This window comes from Microtus oregoni, unplaced genomic scaffold (assembly GCF_018167655.1).
Source record: "Microtus oregoni isolate MIOR12 unplaced genomic scaffold, Mior012 000000F_ref0000247, whole genome shotgun sequence".
Lineage (NCBI taxonomy): Eukaryota > Metazoa > Chordata > Mammalia > Rodentia > Cricetidae > Microtus > Microtus oregoni.
The window spans coordinates 50,381,506-50,405,424 of NW_024543059.1; positions in this window are offsets into that span (position 1 = coordinate 50,381,506).

Genomic DNA, 23,919 nt, shown 5'->3' on the forward strand with positions numbered 1-23,919 from the left:
CAAACTGAGCCCTATCTCTAGTTCCTCAACTGAATATTTTATAATTACATTATATTTCTGCTATTAGCTTTTTATTACTGGGACTCATTTTTAATTTGCAAGATGCCTTTGTGTTTATAATAGGATTAGTTTAATTAAACATCTCTCTTCAAGTGTGATTTTTCCCAGTTTACATGCAGTACAGCAAACTAAGACAACACACTCACCTTCTCTGGTGTGCGTTGTGTGCCGCTGTTGGCACACACTCTAAGTTTACGTGTGTTCTGGACCCACAATGCTTTGGTTATAGTTACTTTCATATCAGTGATATTTTGAAATAGAAAATAAGGAAAGTTAATACTTTCTATTATGTTAAACATTTATTTTCTGGAATCCACCTTTTCTTTCTGGTGTCCCATTTCCTTACCTTGGAGAATTTACTTTAACATTTCTTGCAGTCCTGACCTGCTGCTAATTAATTTTCCTAGTTTTTCTATCTCTGTAAAAGGCTTTCATTATTCCCTTACTTTTAAATAGTGCTTTAATTATGTGGAGGGCTGACGGCTTTTCTTTGAGCGCTGTAAAAAGGTCATTGTATTTTTTTCTGTCCTGTGAAATCTCTGCCAGGACGACTGCTATATTCCTTTTCTTCTTGATTAGTATGTAATAAACTTTATAAGATACAATGTCATATTTTCTCTACATTGTTTAATATTTGACTCTGGGCAATTAGCCTATCTATTACATTAAGCATGAGATATTGTATGGTGACATTGTTCAAAATCTTTCCAGCATCTTGAGGTATGTTATTACCAGTGCTGGTTATGTGCATACCCACCATGCAGTAGGATACCAGAATTCTTTTCTCTTCCCTGCAGCACTGAACTGTTGATGAGCCTCTTCCTTATCCCTCTTCCCCAAGCCCCTCTATCTCTGGAAATCACTGTTCTTTCTCTTCTGCAATGCACTTCTCTTTATTTGCATACGGAGCTGTAAGTAAATTAATTTTTTCCTGATTTATTTTACTTTTCTATCTCACCTTCTCTGAGCTTCCAGGTGCCACGCACCGCACCCCCGTGTTGGTGCTCTGTGCGCTGGCACCCAGTTCACAAGCTTCAGGCAAGGGGCTGGAGGTTAAAATACACAGACACAGAGAGACAGCGACACGGGTCATCCTTGAATTCCCCAAGAATGCCCCCTTTATTGTGTTCAGGGGCAGATTATATATAGAGAGCCATGCCCCACCCAAACCCACCAGAAACCACTCTCCTGCCATCAGGAACTCCTGAAGGTCTTGTGCTCAGAGCAGCTGTAGGCACTCAGATCAGGGGATTACAAGAAATTCAGGATCTGGGGTCTCACTGCTCCCAATATCCAGGAACAATGTTTTTCTCTTCCAATATTTCTCTAGAGTTCTGCTTTTAGCCCTGTCTAGTCTTCTCATCTCTGCTACTGTGATTTATTTCTTTAGCATTTTATTGAACTCTTTTTTTATCTTTGACATTTCTCTTCTGAAACTCCCCACCTGCTTAGGCACGCTGTCCACTTCCTGTACTTGGTGACACGTGACTCACAGTTATTTTAAACCTTCTTTAATAAAGACACCATCTGGGCTATCTCTGAATCTTCTTGCATTGATTCGTTTGTCTTCAGAGTGAATTGTAGGGTTTTGGTTGTTTGTTTGTTTTGCCTCTTTTTGTGCCTTGTAGCTTTTATGGAAAAATTGTGTTAATTGGGATTAATCTTCATTTTGCAAATTCTCATTATTTTTTTAAGGAAAGAAAGTATGTATTTATAAAAACAAGAAGAATTGATTTTAAGCAAAGAAAGACACAGCTTCCTTTTAATGTTATTTGAGAACAAGGTTACATGCTTGCGCTGGTTCAGACGAGATCTGCTGCTGCCCTGTCTTGTGTTCCTCAGGAGTGTGTCAAACAGCTGCAAACTGTACTGGTTAGAAGTCCTCAGAGTGTGGACAGGGCCCACTGGTGGGAGCCCATAACTTCAACGGTCAGATTTTCACCTGTTTACTGAGAATCTGCTAAATGCTGGATGTCTTGGTTACTTTCTGTTGCTGTGATAAAACATGGACCAAAAGCAACCTGATGAAGAAAGGGTTTGTTTTGGTGAATGGTGTCAGAGGGACGGCGTCTATCAGCGTGGCAGAAGGAGGACACTGGCTGATCATGTTTCCATGGAACTGTTGTACAGGACAGATGGTGAGGACGTAAGAAGTCCATTCCGTGATCATTTCTTATGCCGTGTTATATTGTATGCACAAGACATGATTTTAAAAAATATCAAGGCCTCAGAGAAACTCCAGGCAGAAATTACTATGTGTGTAATGCAGATCATGAGATCTTGAGTAAGAATATTTAAAGACGATGAAGGATGGTGGGTGACTCCTTTGCAGTGAAATGTTTATTTAGCCCAGACACACAGGGATATCTAAGCCCAGGAATGTGTGCTGCCCTACTTCTGTTCGTATTTCAGGACTCGAGAGACCAAAGTTGGGCTTCTCACACAAATGACATCCTAGATCCTGTTGACTAAGATCGTCAGACATGAAAGGTGAAGGAAATGTGGGCTGTGCTCTTGAAGCGGATTTCTTAGTCTTATTTATTGGCAGTTTTTCTGAATGAAAGACAGAATGGGGAAATAGGAAGGGTTTGCTTGTGTAACTTCCCTTCAGCAGTCCCACTTAGTCGGTCTGATTCCAGAGGAGCCATCCTGTGGTCTGGTTAGTGTAGACAAAGAGCCTTCTTTGGCTTCCCAGTGGGGAAACATAGATCTTTGTAATAAGCTTTCATCTCAAGTAAGTTAAACCCATGGAGGATGAGCTGGACATCCAGGAAATACACCCTTGAGCCATTCTGATGTGATTGCCAAACTTTCCACCCTGGCCCTGTACAGGGCAGATAAAAGCTGTGCTTCTGTGATTTAATAAACAAGAAAGGCACAAACGTTTCTATTTAAGTGGAGCCTTCTAGAATGTTTGCTGGAAACGATGATGCATTTCGGTTCTGGATCCTTTCACATCTCAGAGTGATCAGCTGCGGTGAGGGTGAAGTGTTCATTATGGCCCCGTGAGGAAGTGTGGCATCCAGGTGTTACTGAGTCCAATATGGAGTTCATCCATAGCACCACAGTGAACGTGGTGTCTGAGGGGAAGGAATGCTGTATATATTTCGTCCACACGGAATGCCAGTTCCTTTGGTAGTATGCACATATTTCTCATGGTTTAATCTCACAACATATCTGAGAGTATTATTGTTGTTTTGTAAATAAAGAAATGTCCCTCTACCACATAGTAAGGATCAGGCCTGGAATTTGAATTAAGATCAGCATTTTGCTAAAATATGTTCTAACAGGGAGTGATGGAAAATGATATCTGAGAAAAAGTCTCTAGAATCTTCGGTTGTGAATTTTAGGTAAGAACTACCCTTTGTTGAGGAATAAGAGTCATGGCTAGAAAATTGGGGTTGTAACCACAGCTAAAGTCACCCTGTCAATCTCCCACATCTTATAGCAGTGAGAGGAGGTGCTGAGAACCTTCCCCTCTGACCCTGAGTTTCCATCCATCTCAGGACAGTGCAGATGTGGATTAGAGGGGCCCGCTGCTTTGGTTGCCGTGGAAACAGGGACGCCCCTGCTGTCTGTGATTGCTTAACCAGCCCCACCCTCACCTGTGACTGCTGCTTTGGCTGCTCAAGGCATACATGTCAATTACTTCTACTGTGTGTGTGTGTGTGTGTGAGAGAGAGAGAGAGAGAGAGAGAGAGAGAGAGAGAGAGAGAGAGGGAGGAGAGAGAGATTGAGAGAGGAGAGAGGAGAGAGAGAGAGAGAATACACATGCCAAGGTCAAAATGTTGTGGCTTCTGCACTCCCCTTGTACCTTTACCTGGGATTCCCTAATGTGCACAGTGTCCACCCACTGAGCCATAAAAATAAATTTTTATTTGATATTTCTTTTCATTATCCTTCTTTTAAAAATATTTATAATTGTTCATTTATTTTTTTGTGTGGAACTTTTTTTCTGTGTGTATGTGCACCGTGTGTAAAATGTGAACGCTTGACCTCATTCACCTCCTCTTAAAATCTTTATTTTCCTTTCTTTTATGAATTTTGCCAGTATCACAGACAGAATCAAATTGTACTATAAACCAAAGAGATGATGAGTTGAGTGTGTACATTTGTAAGTTTGTGTTTTCTGAAGGTTTAGCCAAGTGCCTTGAGCTTGCTAGACAAGTACTGAGTCATTGACCAGTATCATCAGCCCTTTTGAACTTTGAGTTTGAGAAAGGCTATCCCTGACTCACCCAGGCTGTTCTTGTACTTGGTATATAGCTCGGAGGGACTTGGGATTCTGGTACTCTTGTGTCATCACCCAAGGAGCTGGGATCATCGTCAAAAGACTGGTCATACAAAAGAGAACATTTGGACCTTAAGAAGTTGGAGGTGTGTGTAACCAGGACAACAGAAAAAAATCCACCAGAGTAAAATGTAGATAAAATCCATGTATAAGGAGTAGCAAGGTTAAACCTGGGAAGATAGTGCTAAGGTCAATTCTAAAAAGTAAGGTGAGGGTAAAATTAAGGTTCAAAGTTAATTGGGTATGAAGAGAAAGAGTTAGTGGATGAACTGTGGCAAGTTGAAATTGAGTCGGAAAGTGTTGGGGTCCCGCTTTTCATGGTGATCGTTCATATCACCCTTCCAGGAGAAAGTTTCTGTTTAGTGTTGTATTAAATATGTTGTCAAAAGATTCCTCACTGGGGCTTCTTATGGATAAAACTTGGGCCTTTTGTTATTGCTTTGACTTTGGATATGTGTCAGAAATAGAAGAGGAAACATCTTAATAATTATTTTTCTTTGGAGGAGTATGCGGTAAGAATGGTCTCCATAGGGTCATCTATTTGAGAATTTTAATAGGTTCACCAAGGAGTGAAACTGTCTGAAAGAGAAGGATCAGGAGGTGTGGCCTTGTTAGAGGAAGTGTGTCATTGGGGGTGGACTTTGAGGTGTCAAACACCCGAGCTAGCTGCAATCTTGTTCCTTCTCCCTGCTGCCTATGGATCAAGACACAGTTCTCAGCTACTTCTCCAGCACCGTGCCTGCCTCCAGCTGTGCCCCCAGTTAGATGATTTACTCTATAAAAGCTGCGTTGGTCCTGGTGCTCTCCCAGCAACCGACCAGTGAGTAGCACAGTCATATATGCATACATCAGAAAGTGTGATGTCATGAGACCAGAATTAATCTTAGAAAAGCCTTTCTGTCTCACTTCTCTTATTTCCGAAAATAAAGGGAAAGAGAGACAGGTCATTTTCTATCCTAAGTGAGGTGTTACCAACATGCAGAGCACGGACCTGTCCCCTCCACATCCCTGATGCTTGTCCTCAAACGTTAGGTGGAAAAATGAAATTATTTCAATTAGCCTTCTCTGATCCATGAACAATTGAGTTCATTTCAAGCAGAGAAATATTATTCAGTACAGAAGGATGTGGTGGCTCTGAATGTCAGTGTGCGGGCAGCATGAAGAGGTCAGCTTTCCTCGTGCAGATGTTATTTCCTTAGTGCCATCCCTGTGGGCTAAGTCAGAGTGAAGGTTTCCTGAGCTAAAGGAGAGGCTGACTCCTGAGGGGAGTCCACAGCTGACTCCTTAGGGGTGCCCACAGCTGACTCCTGAGGGGTGCCCACAGCTGACTCCTGAGGGGAGTCCACAGCTGACTCCTGAGGGGTGCCCACAGCTGACACCTGAGGGGTGCCCACAGCTGACTCCTGAGGGCTGTCCACAGCTGACTCCTGAGGGGAGTCCACAGCTGACTCCTGAGGGGTGCCCACAGCTGACTCCTGAGGGCTGTCCACAGCTGACTCCTGAGGGGAGTCCACAGCTGACTCCTGAGGGGTGTCCACAACTGACTCCTGAGGGGTGTCCACAGCTGGCTTCTGAGCCACAGGTCCCACCCAGTTCAGTCAGGTTCAGCACAGATTCATCCAGCTATCCTATGTACAGCTTCCGAGGGCAGCAGTGGAGAAGGTGTACCCCAGGAAATGATGGCTTGAGTTGAAAATTTCCATTGTTTACAGGAGGACAGGTGGTAAGGAACCACACTTTTGATTGCTAGGTTACAAGTGAAGAGGAGCTTAGCTATACCAATATGCACAAGGAAAATAGATGCATAGGCTGAAGCTGTGTAACATCTTATTTTAACAAACTGTAAAACTTCTACTGTAAACCTTTTACAAGGTACTGTGGGTATTCTTAAAATTTGTTTAGTATATCAGTGAAATAACACTGATTGTTCCTTTGAAAACAAAGCCTGGGCAGCATTCCTGGTTGCTCTGTATCTCTGTTGCAGCAGCACAGCAAGCTGTGGAAAGCCCCTGCTTTAGGGTGTTTGGTCGACAGTGGGTTGACCTGGCTGTAGGTGGAAAGTGAGACCAGGTTGAGATGTCACAGAAAAGCGTTCTGCACAGGAGTGAATTTCTTCTTTGAAGACCTCTCTCTGAGGGAACTGGACAATAAATTTCAAAGCTTTCCCAAAACGTTTTTGTGTAGAGAGACATACACCAGGGTGCTCTCTCTGATTGCCGAATACTCTCTCCTGATTGGGTCCTTACAAATGAGACTAGTGCAGGATAACAACAAAGGTGGAAGAAGAAGACCTTGTTTACTTTGAAGTCTGTAGCATCATCCATCCAGCCTGTTTACTATCCATGTTACAGCAACAGCATCTGATTTGTGATGGGGGCATGGATGCTATTATATACTGTTGTCTTCATAAAAATATGGAAGAATCCTGAACATTTCATTCCACAGAGAAGACATTCAAGAATGGCTTCATTTCTTTCCCTACAGCCTTGAGAAGGAAAGAAGAGGCACAGGCTAGGGAGGGGCTGAGGTGAAATGATAGCATTGGGGCGGCAGGGATACTGGAGGGCCGGAAAGAGAGAAGTGGTCCTACTTGTTGGCACAGAGATGTTCCAGAGGGATACCCATGCTTTCTCTTCTATTTTCTTAGTTGTGATATGTAAATGAAAGTAACAGTGTAAGGCAGTGTGATGGATGTCTTCCAAAGAGTCACATGCACTATCGGTAACCATTCTCTCTCCGCGTGAGGACAGAATAGAATGTTTGTACCCTAAGAGAGGTGACTTAGAAACTGTGGCACTGCAGAGTTGCAGATGGAACCCAAGCCATGAGACGTGTGCTGCAGAGGAAATGACCCGGGGTACCAGGCTGTGCCACTGTGGGAAGCATTCTTAGCCAATGTCTGCTCAGACACAGATGTCTGCTCTATTCCTGTTTACAGCCAGAAGAGATTTCAGCAATGGAGTCAGCTGGCAATCAGATCAGAAAATCCCCTTCTTCTGTGCACAACCTGAAAAGCAGAGGTGATGGATCAGAGACGGAGATACGTGACCAGATACCTACAGAGGACCGCCACCTCCGATGATGCTCCTGTGGTCAGGTACTGAGGTGATAAAGGACACTGACTGTCCTTCCTGTTCTAGAAGCTTCCTGCCTCTGCACTCACTAAAATGCTGCTTTGAAATGCCGTCTGTGCCTCAGTCTAGATACCTACTTATACCCAGAGAAGTCTTGTTAAGTGGACATATTTCCATTTATTCCCTTTTCTCACTAGGATATAAGCACTAAAAAAGCTGCACACTCTTCCTTGCTAATTAGTGCACATCCACTGTCTGACACAAAGTCTAACATGTTGTAGCCTTTAAAACCCTGTCGAGTAGGTGAGGATGGTGATGGAGCAGCTAGTTACTGCAACTAGAACCTGACTCCTTTGTTTAAGAGACATTGGGTGAGGGTTGCTTTTGAATATCAATTCATAGAGCCTTGGTTTCGTTTGTAATATGGTAGATAACTGAGCTTACTGCTACAAGAATTAAGCATTTCGTTTTCCTTTGCCTTTTCCTTCCTCCTTCCCTCTTCCTCTTCCATCTTTCATCCTTTCTTTCCCTTTTCCTTTCCCTCTCCCCTTCTCTCCATCTCTGTCCCCATGTCTGTCTCTGTCCCCACGTCTGTCTCTGTCCCCATGTCCGTCTCTGTCCCCATGTTTGTCTCTGTCCCCATGTTTGTCTCTGTCCCCGTGTCTGTCTCTGTCCCCGTGTCTGTCTCTGTCCCCGTGTCTGTCTCTGTCCCCATGTCAGTCTCTGACCCCATGTCCGTCTCTGTCCCCGTATCTGTCTCTGTCCCCATGTCCGTCTCTGACCCCATGTCCGTCTCTGTCCCCGTGTCTGTCTCGGTCCCCATGTCTGTCTGTCTGTCTTTGTCCCCATGTCCGTCTCTGACCCCATGTCCGTCTCTGTCCCCGTGTCTGTCTCTGTCCCCATGTCCGTCTCTGACCCCATGTCCGTCTCTGTCCCCATGTCTGTCTCGGTCCCCATGTCTGTCTGTCTGTCTTTGTCCCCATGTCCGTCAATGACCCCATGTCCGTCTCTGTCCCCGTGTCTGTCTCTGTCCCCATGTCCATCTCTATCCCCATGTTTAGTTGATCTCTAATGTGTATGTCTGGTTTTATTTCTACCTCCCTCTATGTCTCAGTTCCTATCTCTCTGAAAAGCCTTTGGCATTGGAACAAACTTGAATCTTCACCGTTCCCCCATTTCAGATTCCTCAAAATGGCATGTGAGAACTCTCAAAATTTAGCCCCAAATTTTCTTTTACATTTGATCTGTTTCTACTCTTGACCCCATCTGCAGTCAGACACATTCTATTTGCATGAACCTGATTTTACTTCCAAGCTTTGCCTCAACCTGACTTTATTATTACAGGAAATCCTTGTTCAGGAAGATGAAGTGGGAAAAAAATGTCCTGTTTATTTCAGAACCTCCTAAATTTTATGTGAAAAATCAATTTGTTCTCATTAAATGAGTAGCCTCTTCTCAGAAAAATAGATCACACACTGAGTTCATAAAAGAAGCATTTGCTCTTAAGACTCTTGAAGCGCCCGCCCTCATGGTGCCCATTAACCTTACACTATTAAACTATGAGCTTTTTACAGAACCAAGCACATCGTTTGGCTGAGAGACATGGCAGGCCTTAAATATGCCCCCAAACTTTGAAATGCTGCTTCCTAAAAGAGCACAGAAGCACATCAGAACGTTTGCAAGTTTTTGGGCAGGACCCTCAGACCACAGGAAGCAAATATAAAAATAGAAAAAAAATTAACTTTGATCAAATCACAACGTGTCATCCTCAGTCTGGGAACCAGCAGGATGAGCAGACAACCCTGAAGAAGTAGGGAAGGGTTTGCAGCACCTGCTTCTGCTGAGGGCTGTGTCTAGTATCTGTAGGAACACTAAGAACTCAGTGTCTGTAGCAGCCACAGCAGTGGCAATAGTCTGATGGAGAGCAGGCAGGAGATCTGAAGAGACGTTTCTCAAAAGTAAACACTCATGTGAGCAGCGGGCATCTGAAAACAAAGCTGAGGATCTCTGGTTATCAGAGAAATGGAAATCAGAATGGCTGTTGTCAGAGGGATTGGAGATCATGCTGGCAGGGGGGTGTGATGGGTGGAAAGTGGTTCAGACATTATGGAAAGTACCAGAGGTTCATAAAAAAGATAAAAATGACAAAGCAACCTCACTTCTGGGTATAAGTCTGAAGAAAATGAATTCACTGTGTCGAGACATTTATACCTCTTTGTTTATTATATACAAACTTTAGTTTCTCCCAGGCTGTTCAGTGCAGAGTGGTCAGCCTTGAAATCATTGCACACTGCCAAAAGATGGACTTATCTGGTTATATTTATATATTTTGTGTATTCACATATAGATATGCTTGTATGTGACATTAATAACTAAGGAAAGAGAGACTATAGCTTGAGACTAGGATCAGGGTCCAAGGGAGAGTCGCTAGGAGGGATGAGGCAGGGAAGGGGAAGTGGTGCAATTCCACTTCAATTAACATAGAAAAGAGACAATGAGAGAGCAGAGGATGGGTGACTACATGGAGAGTGTGTGCAGATATACCGTGTGACTACATGGAGAGTGTGTGCAGATATACCGTGTGACTACATGGAGAGTGTGTGCAGATATACCGTGTGACTACATGGAGAGTGTGTGCAGATATACCGTGTGACTACATGGAGAATGTGTGCAGATATACCCTGTGACTATATAGAGAGTGTGTGCAGATATACCGTGTGACTACATGGAGAGTGTGTGCAGATATACCGTGTGACTACATGGAGAATGTGTGTAGATATACTGTGAATGCTACACCCAGACAAAGACAGGGATTCTACCAAGTGTGAGGATTGTGGACGGTCACGTTAGGTGAAATAAACCAGACACAGAAAGACAACGTTACGTGCTCTCACTCACATGTAGACTATAAAAACGTTGACTTCAGAGAAGGTTAGATCTGAGAAGTCGGTATAGAGGTTGAGGAGCGTGGGGACAGGGCAGGAAGGGCAGTGGCTGATTGATGGGTTCCAGGATGCAGTCAGGTAGGGACAAGAATCCCTGTTGACAGCAGAAATGCACTGTCTGAATATTTCACAAAGCCAGAAGAAAGGACTTTAAGTGTTTTCTTCTTAACTATGAAGCAGTGGTAAATACTTGAAAGGATAGACATATTCAATCAGGTTTAAATATTTCTGATGTGTATAATGAGGAATTTTCATGTATCTATAAAGATTAAATGAATTCTTTTGAATGAAAAGATAAACACCTCAAGAGGCACCGAGCTCATTTTCACAGGCGCTTTCCTTGTTCCAATGTTATTTTGATTTTAAGAAATCTTTAGACACGTTGTATCTGAGGTAGAACCTGAGCTTGCACAGTGGGGCGCTCTCGATGCATCCAGCCCCTCAGATGATCCCTTCTCACTTTGTTTCCTTCAAACAAAATGATCAGAAGGCTTTTGTCTTCTTTGAGAAGAATTTTTACTTTCTCTAGCATTGATCCGGATGTAAATGTTGTCAGTTGCATGATCTGAGACAAAGGAAAGAATTTGGTTTGTCCTAAGCAGGAATGGCAGAAGGACCAAGTTTAATAGGGCTGTGAACCCACTGCACCGTGACGTGGGTCCTGGCTCTAGTCATGCCTTACTTTAGCAGTGTTAGTCTCTGGTGAACACTGTGCACTTGAATAGCTGCAATCTTTCCAGTACTTAGGCTTAGGGTAGATTTAGACTATAGCTATTTAGCTTATTATGCCACCAACTAAAATCCAGATGCCCCATGAAAGTGCCAGAGCTCACAACCAACAGCTGTCGATAAGGACTGAATGAGTGTTTGCAGCACTCAGGTGTTTTGTAGGTGGTAATATCCTGAGACACCAGTGAAGGCGTTGAGGAGAAACACTAGGGACAGCCACAAGCTAGATTGACGTGATGGGATCTTGTTTGCAAGCGTGTCAAGTGCATGCCCTGTGGCTCGATTTCCAATCACTATGAATCATTAGAGCTATAATATTTTAGTTGTTTAACACTCAAAAGTGGGCCCAGCTGTTTCTATCTTTCCTTTGTCATTTAAAAGTCAAAAGCCAAATCCCTTTTATTACAGAGTGAGCCCGTTACCCCTCTATATCCTCACAGTAATAAGCACAATGTGGTGTTTGTGTCAAGTCCCAGTGATCTGATTCCTGTGTGCTTTATGCCAGTCATATTTTCCAGGAGCATGAGTAGTAATCACAAAGTTGATTGTAATTTTTGCTTTAATATGCATGACTCTTGTCAGCCCTAGACAACCCTGTGCATTTGCAACAGGTCAATTTTGTAGAGATGATGGTTTCCAACCAGAAGACTTGACTTTCACACAGTAAATCACAGAACCAGAGCCAGAACCCAGAACTCCTGTCTCCCAGAAACACTCCCCTGGTTCTACAATACCCAGATCCCTGCTAATATATTTAAAAATAATTACAGAAGAGATGTTACAGACCCCTCAGATAGAATCTGACCAATGTTCATTTTGAGGAAAGTGAACTAATCAGACATTAATTTTTAATTGCATTCTCTATCTGAGAGCAACAACCATGAAAAAGAATTAAAAGATGCAGTTCAAGATCGATTTTCTTGTCTTTGTTGCAACCTCCAAAGCCTTGGGAAGCTTGTAGCAAGTCCTCCACTGGGAGTTGATTTGATTTTCTTGTGTCAGGGTAGGAAAGACAAGCTTGGGGTACATTCCTAATCACAATAGGCTCCTACTAGACCTTTCTTGGTGGATGTTCCCGTACTCCGCAAACAGACTGGGCAGAAACGTGCTCACATGTGACATGACCAACAGTAACAGAAACCATCGGGGATGATACGAGATACTTGTACACGTAGATAGTGTCTCCATCCACCGTACACCCACATTATGTGTGTGAGTTCAGGCTTCCTGGGCTAAGGGATGATACGAGATACTTGTTTTACATGTAGATAGTGTCTTCATCCACTGTACACCCACATTATGTGTGTGAGCACAGGCTTCCTGGGGCTAAGGGATGATTCAAGATACTTGTTGTACACGTAGATAGTGTCTCCATCCACCGTACACCCACATTATGTGTGTGAGCAAAGACTTCCTGGGCTAAGGGATGATACGAGATACTTGTTTTACATGTAGATAGTGTCTTCATCCACTGTACACCCACATTATGTGTGTGAGCACAGGCTTCCTGGGGCTAAGGGATGATTCAAGATACTTGTTGTACACGTAGATAGTGTCTCCATCCACCGTATATCCACATTATGTGTGTGAGCACAGGCTCCCTGGGCTTAGGGAGCTTATCCTAGCTCATGCAGGTGTTTCTTGCCTGAGTTTGAACTTGTGCACAGGTCTGTGTGAGTCTGAAGTTGTGCTTTTGTTCCTGCTGCTCTGTTGGTATATTGTTGAGCTTTGGAGGGAGAAAGAAATGATGAAGGGTCCTGTGGAGAGGAGGGAGATGAAGGAGTAGAAAGACAGATCTTGGTAGGAGAGGAGTTTAAGCTTGTGGGCATCACTTGAAGAAAGGTCAAATGTGACCCTGATCCACGTCTGGCCTGAAGGGCGGGGCTTTGAGCTGTCACCTAACTTTACATCATTCACCTCCTGAACCTTCACACAGTTTTCTAGAGAGGATCTAAGAGTCCCAAAGACCGAGGTATCATGGTTTTAGGAGGCAGAGCTCACCTCCTAGGAAAGACGTGCTGGACATGAAATACAGCTTTGTTTCCACAAACCACATAAAGCCCTTTCGCCAGTCTCTGCTATGTGCTCTGTATTTGCTGAGTTGCAGAGAATGTTGTTTTCCAAGTCAGGAGGACACAGTCCATAAAGACATGTGCAGTAATGAATGTGGAGCTGTGAACTGTGGTAAACACCGGCTTTAGAAGATCAGGATGGGCTGGGCAGTGGTGACACACGCCTTTGATCCCAACACTTGGGAGGCAAAGGCAGACGGATCTCTGAGTTTGAGACCAACCTGGTCTACACTAAGTTCCAGGACAGCCAGGGCTACACAGAGAAACTCTGTCTCAAAACAAACAAACAAACAAACAAAAAAAACATTTGGGATGGTGCTAGTCACTAATGCATTAATCCCAGCTCCCAAGAGGCAGAGGCAGGAGGATCTCAGTGAGTTTCAGACCATTTAGGGCTATTTAGAGAGACACTGTTTAAAAAAAAAAGGTTTCAGGATGTCTGAGAATTTGTAGCAGATGATCTAATTTAGATTAGTGTTGGAATGGAAAGTCTTTCTGAGGGAGGGCTGTTTAAACTAAGAGCTGGAAAAGTGAAGAGAGAGACAGAGGGGGTGGAGGAGAGAGACACAGAAAGAGAGAGGAAAGAAAGAGACACGCAAAGAGATGGATACACACAGAGATGCAGAGAGGGAGAGAAACACACACAGAGAATAAACAGAGAGATGAGAAAGAGACAGAGACAAACCGAATATTCTAGGCAAGTAAGTCTCTGCAAACTCTGGAGGATGGGAAGAGCTTGGATTGTCAGAAATTTCTTATATCAGACCTACCTAACATGACAGTCACATTCACTGGGACCCCCTCAGCTCCTCTTGTTGAGATCAGGCTGTGTTCTGCTTTCAGTTACTCCTTTTGTGTGAAAGTAGCTCCAGCTGTGCCTCCGAGTGACTCCATTTGACTCCTGTTTGAGTGCTGATGCAGAGGCAGGATGCTCTCATGGGTCACAAGCACCACCCATGAGGTACAGACTGATAAATGACTTATTCATGAAACTATCATCTATGAACTTATTAAAGTAAGCTGGTAATGTAGGAGCACACAAGTGTATTGAAATCGCATCAGGAAAAACAGATCTGGAAACATTTCAAACATACAGAATCAAGGAAGTCTGAAACACCCCCACGTGGACTCCATAAGAAGAAGGACTCCTAATCCTGGGATGACAAAAGTCCTACTGATCTATCATCTGGATACCTGGTGTGCAGTCCCAGGGACTGCAGCTCAGTACTAAATGTGGCTCATTCAAATTACCGTCTATGTTTTCTAGATCCATCCATTTGCCTACGAATTTCAAGATGTCATTATATTTTCCTGCTCTGTAGTATTCCATTGTGTAAATGTACCACGTTTTCCTCATCCATTCTTTGAGACCTACACTCTTAACACGTATTCTTGGGCGTCTCATTGCCCACATAACTATAACTGAAGTCATGGCTTTTACTCCCAGGCCAGTTATTTTCAGTCTTTCTGATGAAGACAAATTGAGAAATAAAATAGAGCAGTGGAAAATGGAAGCTAAGTATTGCTGCTGTGCCTACCAGGAGTGCAGATTGCTGGAGTCTTCCTCATTTTCTATGTTGTCTCTTCACACTCACATAGCAGGGAGGAACATGGAGGCTCGTATCTTCGGTGCTTCCATTCAAAGCAAAAGTAAAGACAATCATCCTTTCTGTTATTCCCCGGGGGGAATGATTTCTCAGAGAAGAACATTAGAGACTGTCTGGGCTCTCTTGTTAGTAGTGGGGAAGGCTTCAACCTTCCACCCAGACATTGTGTCCACCAAAGCCAGGAGATATTTAATTCTTTTGACTGCGGGCATATGAGTAAAATCCAGCTGCCAGTCAGTTCCCCGAAGGGAGCCCCTGGCCTGGTTAGTAGGAAAAGGGAAGCTACGGTATTTGGTCTTGGGATCTGACTTCTGGCAGATCTGACAGGAGGCAGTGATAACCTTTAGGAACCTGGCTCGTGGTTTGCTGGTCAAGGTAATGGCTGTGTTTTATTTCAGGAAGCCACATGCTCAGAAGGAGGGATGTTTGGGAATCTCTGGTGACGGCGGGACCTTCCAAACTTAGCAATATGGCGTTGTCAGTGTCTGTTTTCTTGCTTTGGTCAACTGTGCTTTCAGCTCTGCATCTGTCGTCCTCCTCCCAGGTCCCAGCCCAACCCTAACCCTGCAGCCTGTGAGCTGCAGATCTTCAGGGACCCCTCACAGGGTTTCAGCCTGGTGTTCTGCTCGATGGCCTTCCTCTCTTTCTCCTGGATGTTGCATGGGAGCTAGGACTTCCCAGCTCCATAGACTGTTTCTCATCTGACTCAGTCAGTTGTTCCTCCACATTTTAGCTCCCAGTCATCAAAGGAAAGTTTTAGTGTTCAGAAAACTGCTTTCTTCTTTAAATCTGGCTCTCAAGACCACTGCCACACTGTCTAGTTTAAAAAAACAAACCCGAGCAATGTATCCTTTGTTCTAGACGTAGGAACTGTACTTTCACTGCAGGGAATAAACACTAGTGTTTTAATGTGTGAGAGGTTACAAGTCAGTGCTCAGAAGGGACTGAGAAGACACCAGTGCCATTAACAATGTAATAACCACAAAACCTGCTTCTCTGTCAAGATTCATGAGACCAAGAGACAAACAAAGGGTCTGAGCCAACACTGCTGAGTTAAAATACAATGAGAGTGGAATGGGGGAGGGAAGGGCATGAAGAGTATTACCTTAGAGTAGATTAGTAAATTAAATAAAACAGCGAGGAAGATGTGCACCTTTGCAATTTAATCTAAGCTTGTAAGTTTGTCTCAAGACATAAGAGGCCAAGGAAGTGAGTGCTCTCTGTCCCAGGGGAATGATGACTGCCCCAGGGGAATGATGGTGGTAGAAAGACCTGAGGTGCAGGGCCGCCTAGCTGCAGCACCAGAACCTCAGGCCATGGAGGTCCTGTGGATGTGGAAGGAATTGCCAGGATGGTTTGGACCCAGCAGGGGGATGTGTGCTAGGTCCCCTGAGAGAGGTGGGGGTTGGGATGGGGTTGGAGGGCAAACAAGGAAGCACATCGTTTAGGGGTATTTGCCCAGAGAGAGGAGCTTGTTTGCCATAAGTATGCAGGCTGCAGAGCTGTGAGGGGCGGGTAGGGGGCTGCTTTCCCAGAGAACCAGCCACTGGCAAGGTGTCTGGTGGTGTGGCTCTGGCTGGAGACTGGTGAGGACCCCACAAGAGCGGCCGAGTCCCCCAGCAGTATTGAGGCAGAGGACTGGGTCTGACAGCTTTGGGACTGAGAGGAAATTCAGAGAAGACTGGAATTCCCCCATAATGAGGTCCAGGCAGAGGCCATCAAGATACTATATACCCGGAATTGTCCCCAGGGCTGGGAGACTTCAGCAAGCCAAGGTCATACATGGAGGTTAATTGCTCCATCCTAGCAAATATCTTTCTGCTTGGACAGTTTAGAGGAACAAGGATGATTCTTGTGAGAGGGAAATTCTACAAAAACTGTCTAAGGAATGTTAGGTTTCAAATGACCAAGGTGCCTGTTTAACACATCAAAGCAGACCTGGCTGCCAGGTCCCCCAGCATCCCTCAGTCCTGAACTGGTACAGAGTAGTGTGCAAGGATTACAACTGAGGTGGTAAACATACTTCTAAGTGCCTAGGAGGGTTTGGGGGTTCAGCTGAAGAGGGAAGAGCCATTCTAAATGTCAGAAGCACCATCCCATGGAGTGGAATCCCACACTGAATAAAAAGGAAAAGCAAGCAGACCCCCACTGTTTGTGTCTCCCTGCTTCCTTTCTGCAGGCACAGTGTGACTAGGTGTTCCTCACCACAGGAGCCTGCCTTCCCCACAGTGACCGAGGTGACTAACGCCAAACAAACCCCGCCCGCTTTAAACTGCTTTCTGTCAAGTGTCTTATCACAGCTATGGGAGAAGTACAGAACACACACACCTCATTGAGAAATGAGACCCTTGATATGGTAAACCTGACCGCGTGGTGCACAGGCCCTTGGAGCTGGTCTGCATGAGAAAAGTGGAAAAGTTTGGAGCTGCAAACCAGAGAAGCCCCAGCCTAATAGGCCACTGTCTGGGGGTTTGGAAGGCTAGGGCTCTTAAAAAACAAACAGCAGCAACAACAAACAATCCACAGATAGCAGATGAGGCTCGGCTTATGAGGGTTCAGAGGGGAATAAAGACTTTACCAAAAACTGGATAGGGGCTCTTCATGTTAGGCTTGACAAAGAACTTGGCTATATTCTGTCCATGTTTTTGTTTTGTTTGTTTGTTTTCTGCCCATGTTTTGAGAACTTCAATAATGGGATAATTTGTTTGGTGGAGGAATTTTCAGATAGAATAGCATTCAAGCTTTGCCACGGTTACCACTCACCACTGTCCCGGTCTACAGTGGTAGAAAATACTGAGAGGAACAAAAACAAAGCAAAACAAAAAAGGAAAATGAACATCACAACAATAGGGAATAAAACAGCCTTCTCTCTGAGCCCATGAAAATGAGAAGAGGCCATAAACAAATAGGTTCTAGCAGCTGCTAGGGCCAGGTGTGTGTCTGTATGCAGTCAGTGGTTCCTTCTTAGATGCTTCCCTTGTTCTGGCTAGTTTTATGTCAATTTGACAACCTCAAGACAAGAAAACCCAGAGCTTGGGTCTGTCTGCAGCATGCGACAGGAACTGACTGTGATTTAAACCTGAGGACAACATCCATCAGGAACAACACAGTGGAGCGCTTGTCATGCCTCAGTAGCTTTTACTGTTAACACGTGTTGTTAGCACCTGGAAGTTATTAGCTCATGAAGGTCAGAGAATTAGAGTTCATCTCATGCAAAATGTAGGATGGTGGTGGAGGAGGGTCTCACATATATCCATCCTTCTGTTAGTTACTCATTTATGAAGATTTGGGCCCATTTATGCCAGGCTTTGTGGAGAGGAGTCCATGTGCCAGTGAAGTGCAAACCCAACCCCCCCTCAGATCAAAGGAAAGAGGCAAATATCCATCGAGATGATAAACTCAACAGGCAGATCACACGGGAGTCTCTGAAGATCACCAGTGTCATCCTGACTGAGATCTGTGGAGCATGTAGACCCTGACATTAATACTCTTAATGGGGGTTTCAGAAAAAAAGTGAAAGTGTCTAATTGTAAATTCCATTCCATAGTCTGTGCTAGTTACTGTTCTGCCATGACCAAAATGCCCGGGAGAAAGAAACAATGCAGGGTCTATTTTGGCTCAGTATCTGAGGGGTTTCAGTTCATCATGGTGGAGAAGGCAGGGTGGGGTGTCTCAGACCACAGCAGTAGGAGTGTGGGGCAGGGGATTGAGAAACTGGATTGAGTGCTGGCTGGCATGGAGCCCAGTAGCCTATTCACTTACTTCCAGCCAATGCCCATCTCTTAAAAGCTTCACAGCCTTAGAGATAGCACTGTGATCCAAGACTATAAACACAAGCTCCTGTAAGACATCCCATATTCAAATCCTCACTGATCTTTTTTAATTAAACAAGAATTAGATTTATTTTATGTTATATGTATGTGTTTTGCTTGTATGGTGTAAATGCACGATCTTAGTACCTGGCAGTCTTGGAGGCCAAAGGAGAATGCCAGACCCCCTGGAACTGAAGTTACAGGTAGTTGTGAGGACTAAATAGGTACCGGGAGCTGAACTTGGGTTTTCTGGAAGAGCATTTCCTCAGCCCCTGTAAGCCGATCCTTTTATTATAACTATTGACGAGGGTGGAAATTGAATTCTAGTTCATAATTCTCTGGTGGAAGGGGAAAAATAGAATTGGTTTAAAAAGTAGCTTTTTATTCCTTTATGATTTTGTCTATACAGAAATTTTCAGTCTAGAATGAAGAGTTTCTGCATGGTGAATTTTGTCTTTTAGCTATATCATTATTCTCAGATGTTCTCTTTTTGTTTGATTGGTCTTGATTGAAACTTAGACAAGGGGATTTTAATTTAGGTTTTCCTGGATGTTTCTGATTTGCCAGTGTTAAAACCCAGCAAGGTCAGTCAGTTTTCCAAGGAATGATTTGTTACATCCAAATTTAAAATTTGATGGTTATAGTTTTTAAAGTATATTACAGAAATATGAAAGTAGCTCATTGTTATTGTTTCTCAGGTCAAAAATATCATAAAATATGTATTTATTTACAACCAAATGCTCATTTATCTGATACAGCTGGTTGGGTTTGTAAAAGCAGGGTATTAATGAGTGAGCTTAGACAACCTTAGTCTAGATCCTGACACAAGAGAGGAAGGAATAGAGAGCAGAAAATTAGGAAGACAGAAGAAGGATGTTAAACCCACAAGACAAAGGATGAGACGGAGAGCAAAATAGTCTAGGAGAAAGGTCACATTCTCTAGTGTTTCTGATAGCGTATACTGCCACGATATTTAAAAACAAGCATGTGGCCAGATAGACATTCTATGTGGTAACAAAGAGATCCCATTCTCCTCATGGGTAGATGGCCGGCTGACCCTCTGTAGGGATGGACCAGTTTGAGTTAACTTGGAGGTCAAGCTTTGGGCACTATCTCCACATATGGGCATCTAGCTAACGTCTAAGTAGGAAAGACTGAAGGTGACTTTCACAGCGTGAGTGCTGCCTACACCAACCAGGTCAGCAGCTTCCACTAACTGCAGGGTTGTCTTGCTTCTGCGCCTAGAAGGAAGCTTGCCAGGGGAGCGGTTCAGGAACTCTGGTAGAGACATAATTTCCAGCAGGAAGGTGGTAGTTAAGATCTTAAAGGCATTTGCCATTAGCTGGAAAGTCATTGTGACCCCACAGCTTCCTCTCTCACTGGGATCATCAGTTGGCAGTGGTGAGCTCTCGGAAGACAGTGTTGATGAACACCCTCCAGCGAGGCTACTCTCAAGGAAATGCATGTTTCCATTACTCTGATGCTGGGCAAGAACACAGATGACACAGAAGAGTGGCCACGTGAATCATGCTCTCCTTTCAGGAGTTGGTTAATCTGCAGCTAAGGCCTTAACACCCAGAATAATCATCCTATTAGGGTAAAACTTGGCAACTTGAAAAACTGTGCCAAAAGATGGGTAAGCATCTCTCTACAATGGATGACCAAAGGTCTTTGAACTAGCACTTTCTAGTACTGACTGCTGTGTGCCTAAAGGAAGTCTCCTTCCTGTAAATGCTGCTCTTCAATTGTCCTGCCCGAGTGCTGCCTTTTGGGATACGGACTAGTCTTTCTCCTGCATAGGAAGCAGCATGAATTAATATTTAATGTGCCCTCCATAGCTTGCATTGGGGTTACATCCTACACACCCACATAAGCTGAAATGTGGTGCGCCCAACCTGCTGAACATTGGTCTAGCAACAGGGTCCACCAAGAGTTCTGACGGGCTGTTTACCCTCACAGTCTCTGGCTGATGGAGAGCTGTGGCACTCTGCCATTGCCCAGCACCGAGAAAGGGCTGCCCTTTATACCCTTGGCTCTGGAAAAACAAATCAACATTTAAATTCCAAAGTACACTTCCTACTGATTGCATATAACCTTTGGGCCCTTATGAAGTTAAGAAATTCTAAGTCAAGCTAATGTTGTTCAGGTGCCATTTGCTCTGCTATGTTCCTCATGGTTCCAGAACTTTCTTGTGTGGTCTTATCCTTTGTTCCATAATTCAAAGTCTGTCCCCTAATCTATCTATCTGACTATTAAATTAGACAAGTTTGGAAATTTAATTATTTTTAAGAGCAGTCTTTAGAGTTAGCTGTCCCTGGACACTAATTCGTAATTTAATATATCAATAAAGACACTGAGTGATCAACCTGTCTCTCTGTACTGGGAAACTTATCTCGGACATCTGTTTTCTAAGAAAGCTTGAATATCCTGTTATGGGAGAAAGACAAGTAACATGAGTAAAGGATTCCAGATCCAGATGTTAAACCGCAAGGGCTCTCTGGTTGCTGCTCCCATGCTGAACTGTGGCTGTGGTAGACACTCTGAGAGACACAGGGGTGGAGTGGAGACTTTATATTATATGCACACATTTCCTACCAACACACTTATTCTGATGAGACCATCTGTGGTTCATATTTGGCACCAGCTATACCAGTTTTTAAAAAGGCATCATCATCATCTCTCATATATACGTACATACACACACATATTTATGTGGTCTTATAAGGCATCACCATCATCTCTCATATATACACACACATATTTATGTGGTCTTATTTAACATAAACACACTTATCTGCATTGTGCACTGAAGGAGGAAAGAAAGGGACAGAGGACACGTAGGAGGAAGCACTGGTCTAAATTTGGAAGGAGACAGGACATCAAAGAGGGCTTCTGGGGAAAAGTGCAGTATTGGATAAGTCTGAAACTTGAATCAACAATAACTCAAGGAGACTGAGACTGTCAGTATTTGGGTGTAAGGAGAAAGAGAAGGAACCAGGCTCAGGGCCAAGGAAGAGCCTGCCATTCACATTGCTGGAAGGGCTCTCTGTGACTGGATCCCAGAGGTGATGTAGGAAGAAGTGGCTACAGATTGCAGACAGTGCCACGTGGCAGGGTCTGCTGAACTGTAGACAAGGAGGAAGTATGGATGGGTTTCAGTCTGATTGGACACTCGAATTCTGCCCTTTTTCTTTTCCTTCCCCACTCAAAGATTTGTTTCTTTGTGTGTATGCCTGAGTAAATTTGTGTGCCGCAGAGACTAAAAGAAAATGTTGGATCTTCTGGAACTGGAGTTACAGGCATTTATGAGCCACTTGATGAAGGTGCTGGGAACCCAGTCTGTGTCCTTTGCAAGATCTTGTTCTTAGCACCGGAGCCATCTCTCCAGGCCCTCTTTTCCTATTATAACATAGACATGATGCATGTTACAGAAATTGTTTGGATAGATTGAATTTCTGTCTGATTGTTCAGTGGAAAGTTTGGCAGCTGAGTGACTCTAATGAAAAACACTTGATTCACAGGCAAAACACTGGGCCCAAGGAACTGAGGGCACAGTGAGCGTCATGGAAAACAGGGATTCTCCTCTGTTGGGGCTTCACGGGCTGCCCTGCTTACCCACATGAGGTATTCTTGGATGGGATAAAGAAAGGAACCACTTTGCATCTCTCTGATGAACGTGTCTCCTAGTTGTAGGTCAGTGAAGCTCACCATGGCCAAGGCATAAAGGAGAGTTTGTCAGTGCAGTTGATGGAGAGGCTGAGGTGATGGACATCAGGCTTCGTGACTGTCTCTCTGCAGCTGGCATTGTTTCTCGAATGCTGTTTCTATGAAGATGAAGGAGACAATCTTCTCTGATACCCTTTAGCTTCACTGTGCTGAAGCAGAACTCCAACAAGATTCCCAAAGAAGGGTTCATGGGACAAGTTGGTAAGGAAGTAGAGATGGGAAATGCGGGAAGTGAGGGTACAAAGTCCGGCAGAACCAACAGGAAGTGACTCTGGTTCACTCACCAGAGGTCTAGTAGACTCACATCAGCCATTCCCCCTTAGCATTGTTGAGATGACCAAGAGAAGACTGGTCATTAGTCAGAGCTGAGGCCGGATCTCTGCCCTCCCTCCTCTGCCTCCTGTCCCTTTCTAAGCTGGCTTTAGAGTCATTCCCATTAGCCTGACTGGGTACAGGAGTACACGCCTTCCTGTTTGCCCTTCCTCCTCCAACGTTGTTCTTAGAGCACATGTAAGTCGTTTTTGTTTGAGGCAAGGTTCCATGTTACTTAGGTTGACTTTAGAGCCCTGATTCTCTTGCCTGCACCTCCTAAGTGATGAGACTGCAGGTATCCTCCTCCACGCTTGACACAGGCACTAACTCTCCAGGGTTTAGTTACTTTATATGAAACTGCTTAGCTTTGACATATGCACTGTTTATCACAAATTAGTGCATCCATTACTACCTATGCTCACCCCTCCCCTCTCATTCTCTCTTTCGCTCTTCCTCTTCTCTCTCTCTCTCTCTCTCTCTCTCTCTCTCTCTCTCTCTCTTTGTGTGCGTGTGTGTTGAGGACTCAAAAGCTCATGTCTTAACCACAGCAACAATAAACAAATCAACCATACACCAGTACTGACTATTCACGGCTCTGTAATCAGATCTCTGTGACTAACTAGTCTTGTCTGTGGAAGTTCGTGGCTGTGATCAAATCTCCCCACCCCCTTCCCAGTCCTTGATAACCACCAGCCAACTCCACTCTACTGCTCCGAAGGTGGCATGTTTAGACTCCCCAGACGAGTGACATCACACAGCATTCATCTTCCTGCATCTGGCTTTTCTCACTTGGTCTTTTTGTTGATGCCACCCTCTGCCTGCACCCTCTTCTGCTTCCTATGCCTACAGCCTCCACTGCTCTGTTCTCAGTGATTCCAAGGCAAGAAGGGGTAATGACAGTAGGCAAGTCAGGACCCCAGTTCAGGAATCTGCACTAAGGAACATGAGCATCAGTGGGCTTCACACACTACCTACATTCTGTGTGTCAGGAGCTTCTCTGTCTTCTTGTCTGCAAAGTACAGCCCTGCAGAGAGGAGGTTATTTCCTATACTTTAAAGATGAAATGGGTCTGTATTTTGCTTGAGGACATCATATCTAGTAATTAGATAAATTAAAATTGAATTTTGTTGCTAAAGTTTCTCTTTCCTTGTCTGTTGCTACATTACATTAAATGCAGACACCTGGGACCAACACTTAGTTCAGAGAAGAGACCTGAGAATGTATATTGTTGGCAAATCCTGTGATTCTTCGGATGTGCAAATTTGAGAAACACCTACAAAACATTGTGGAA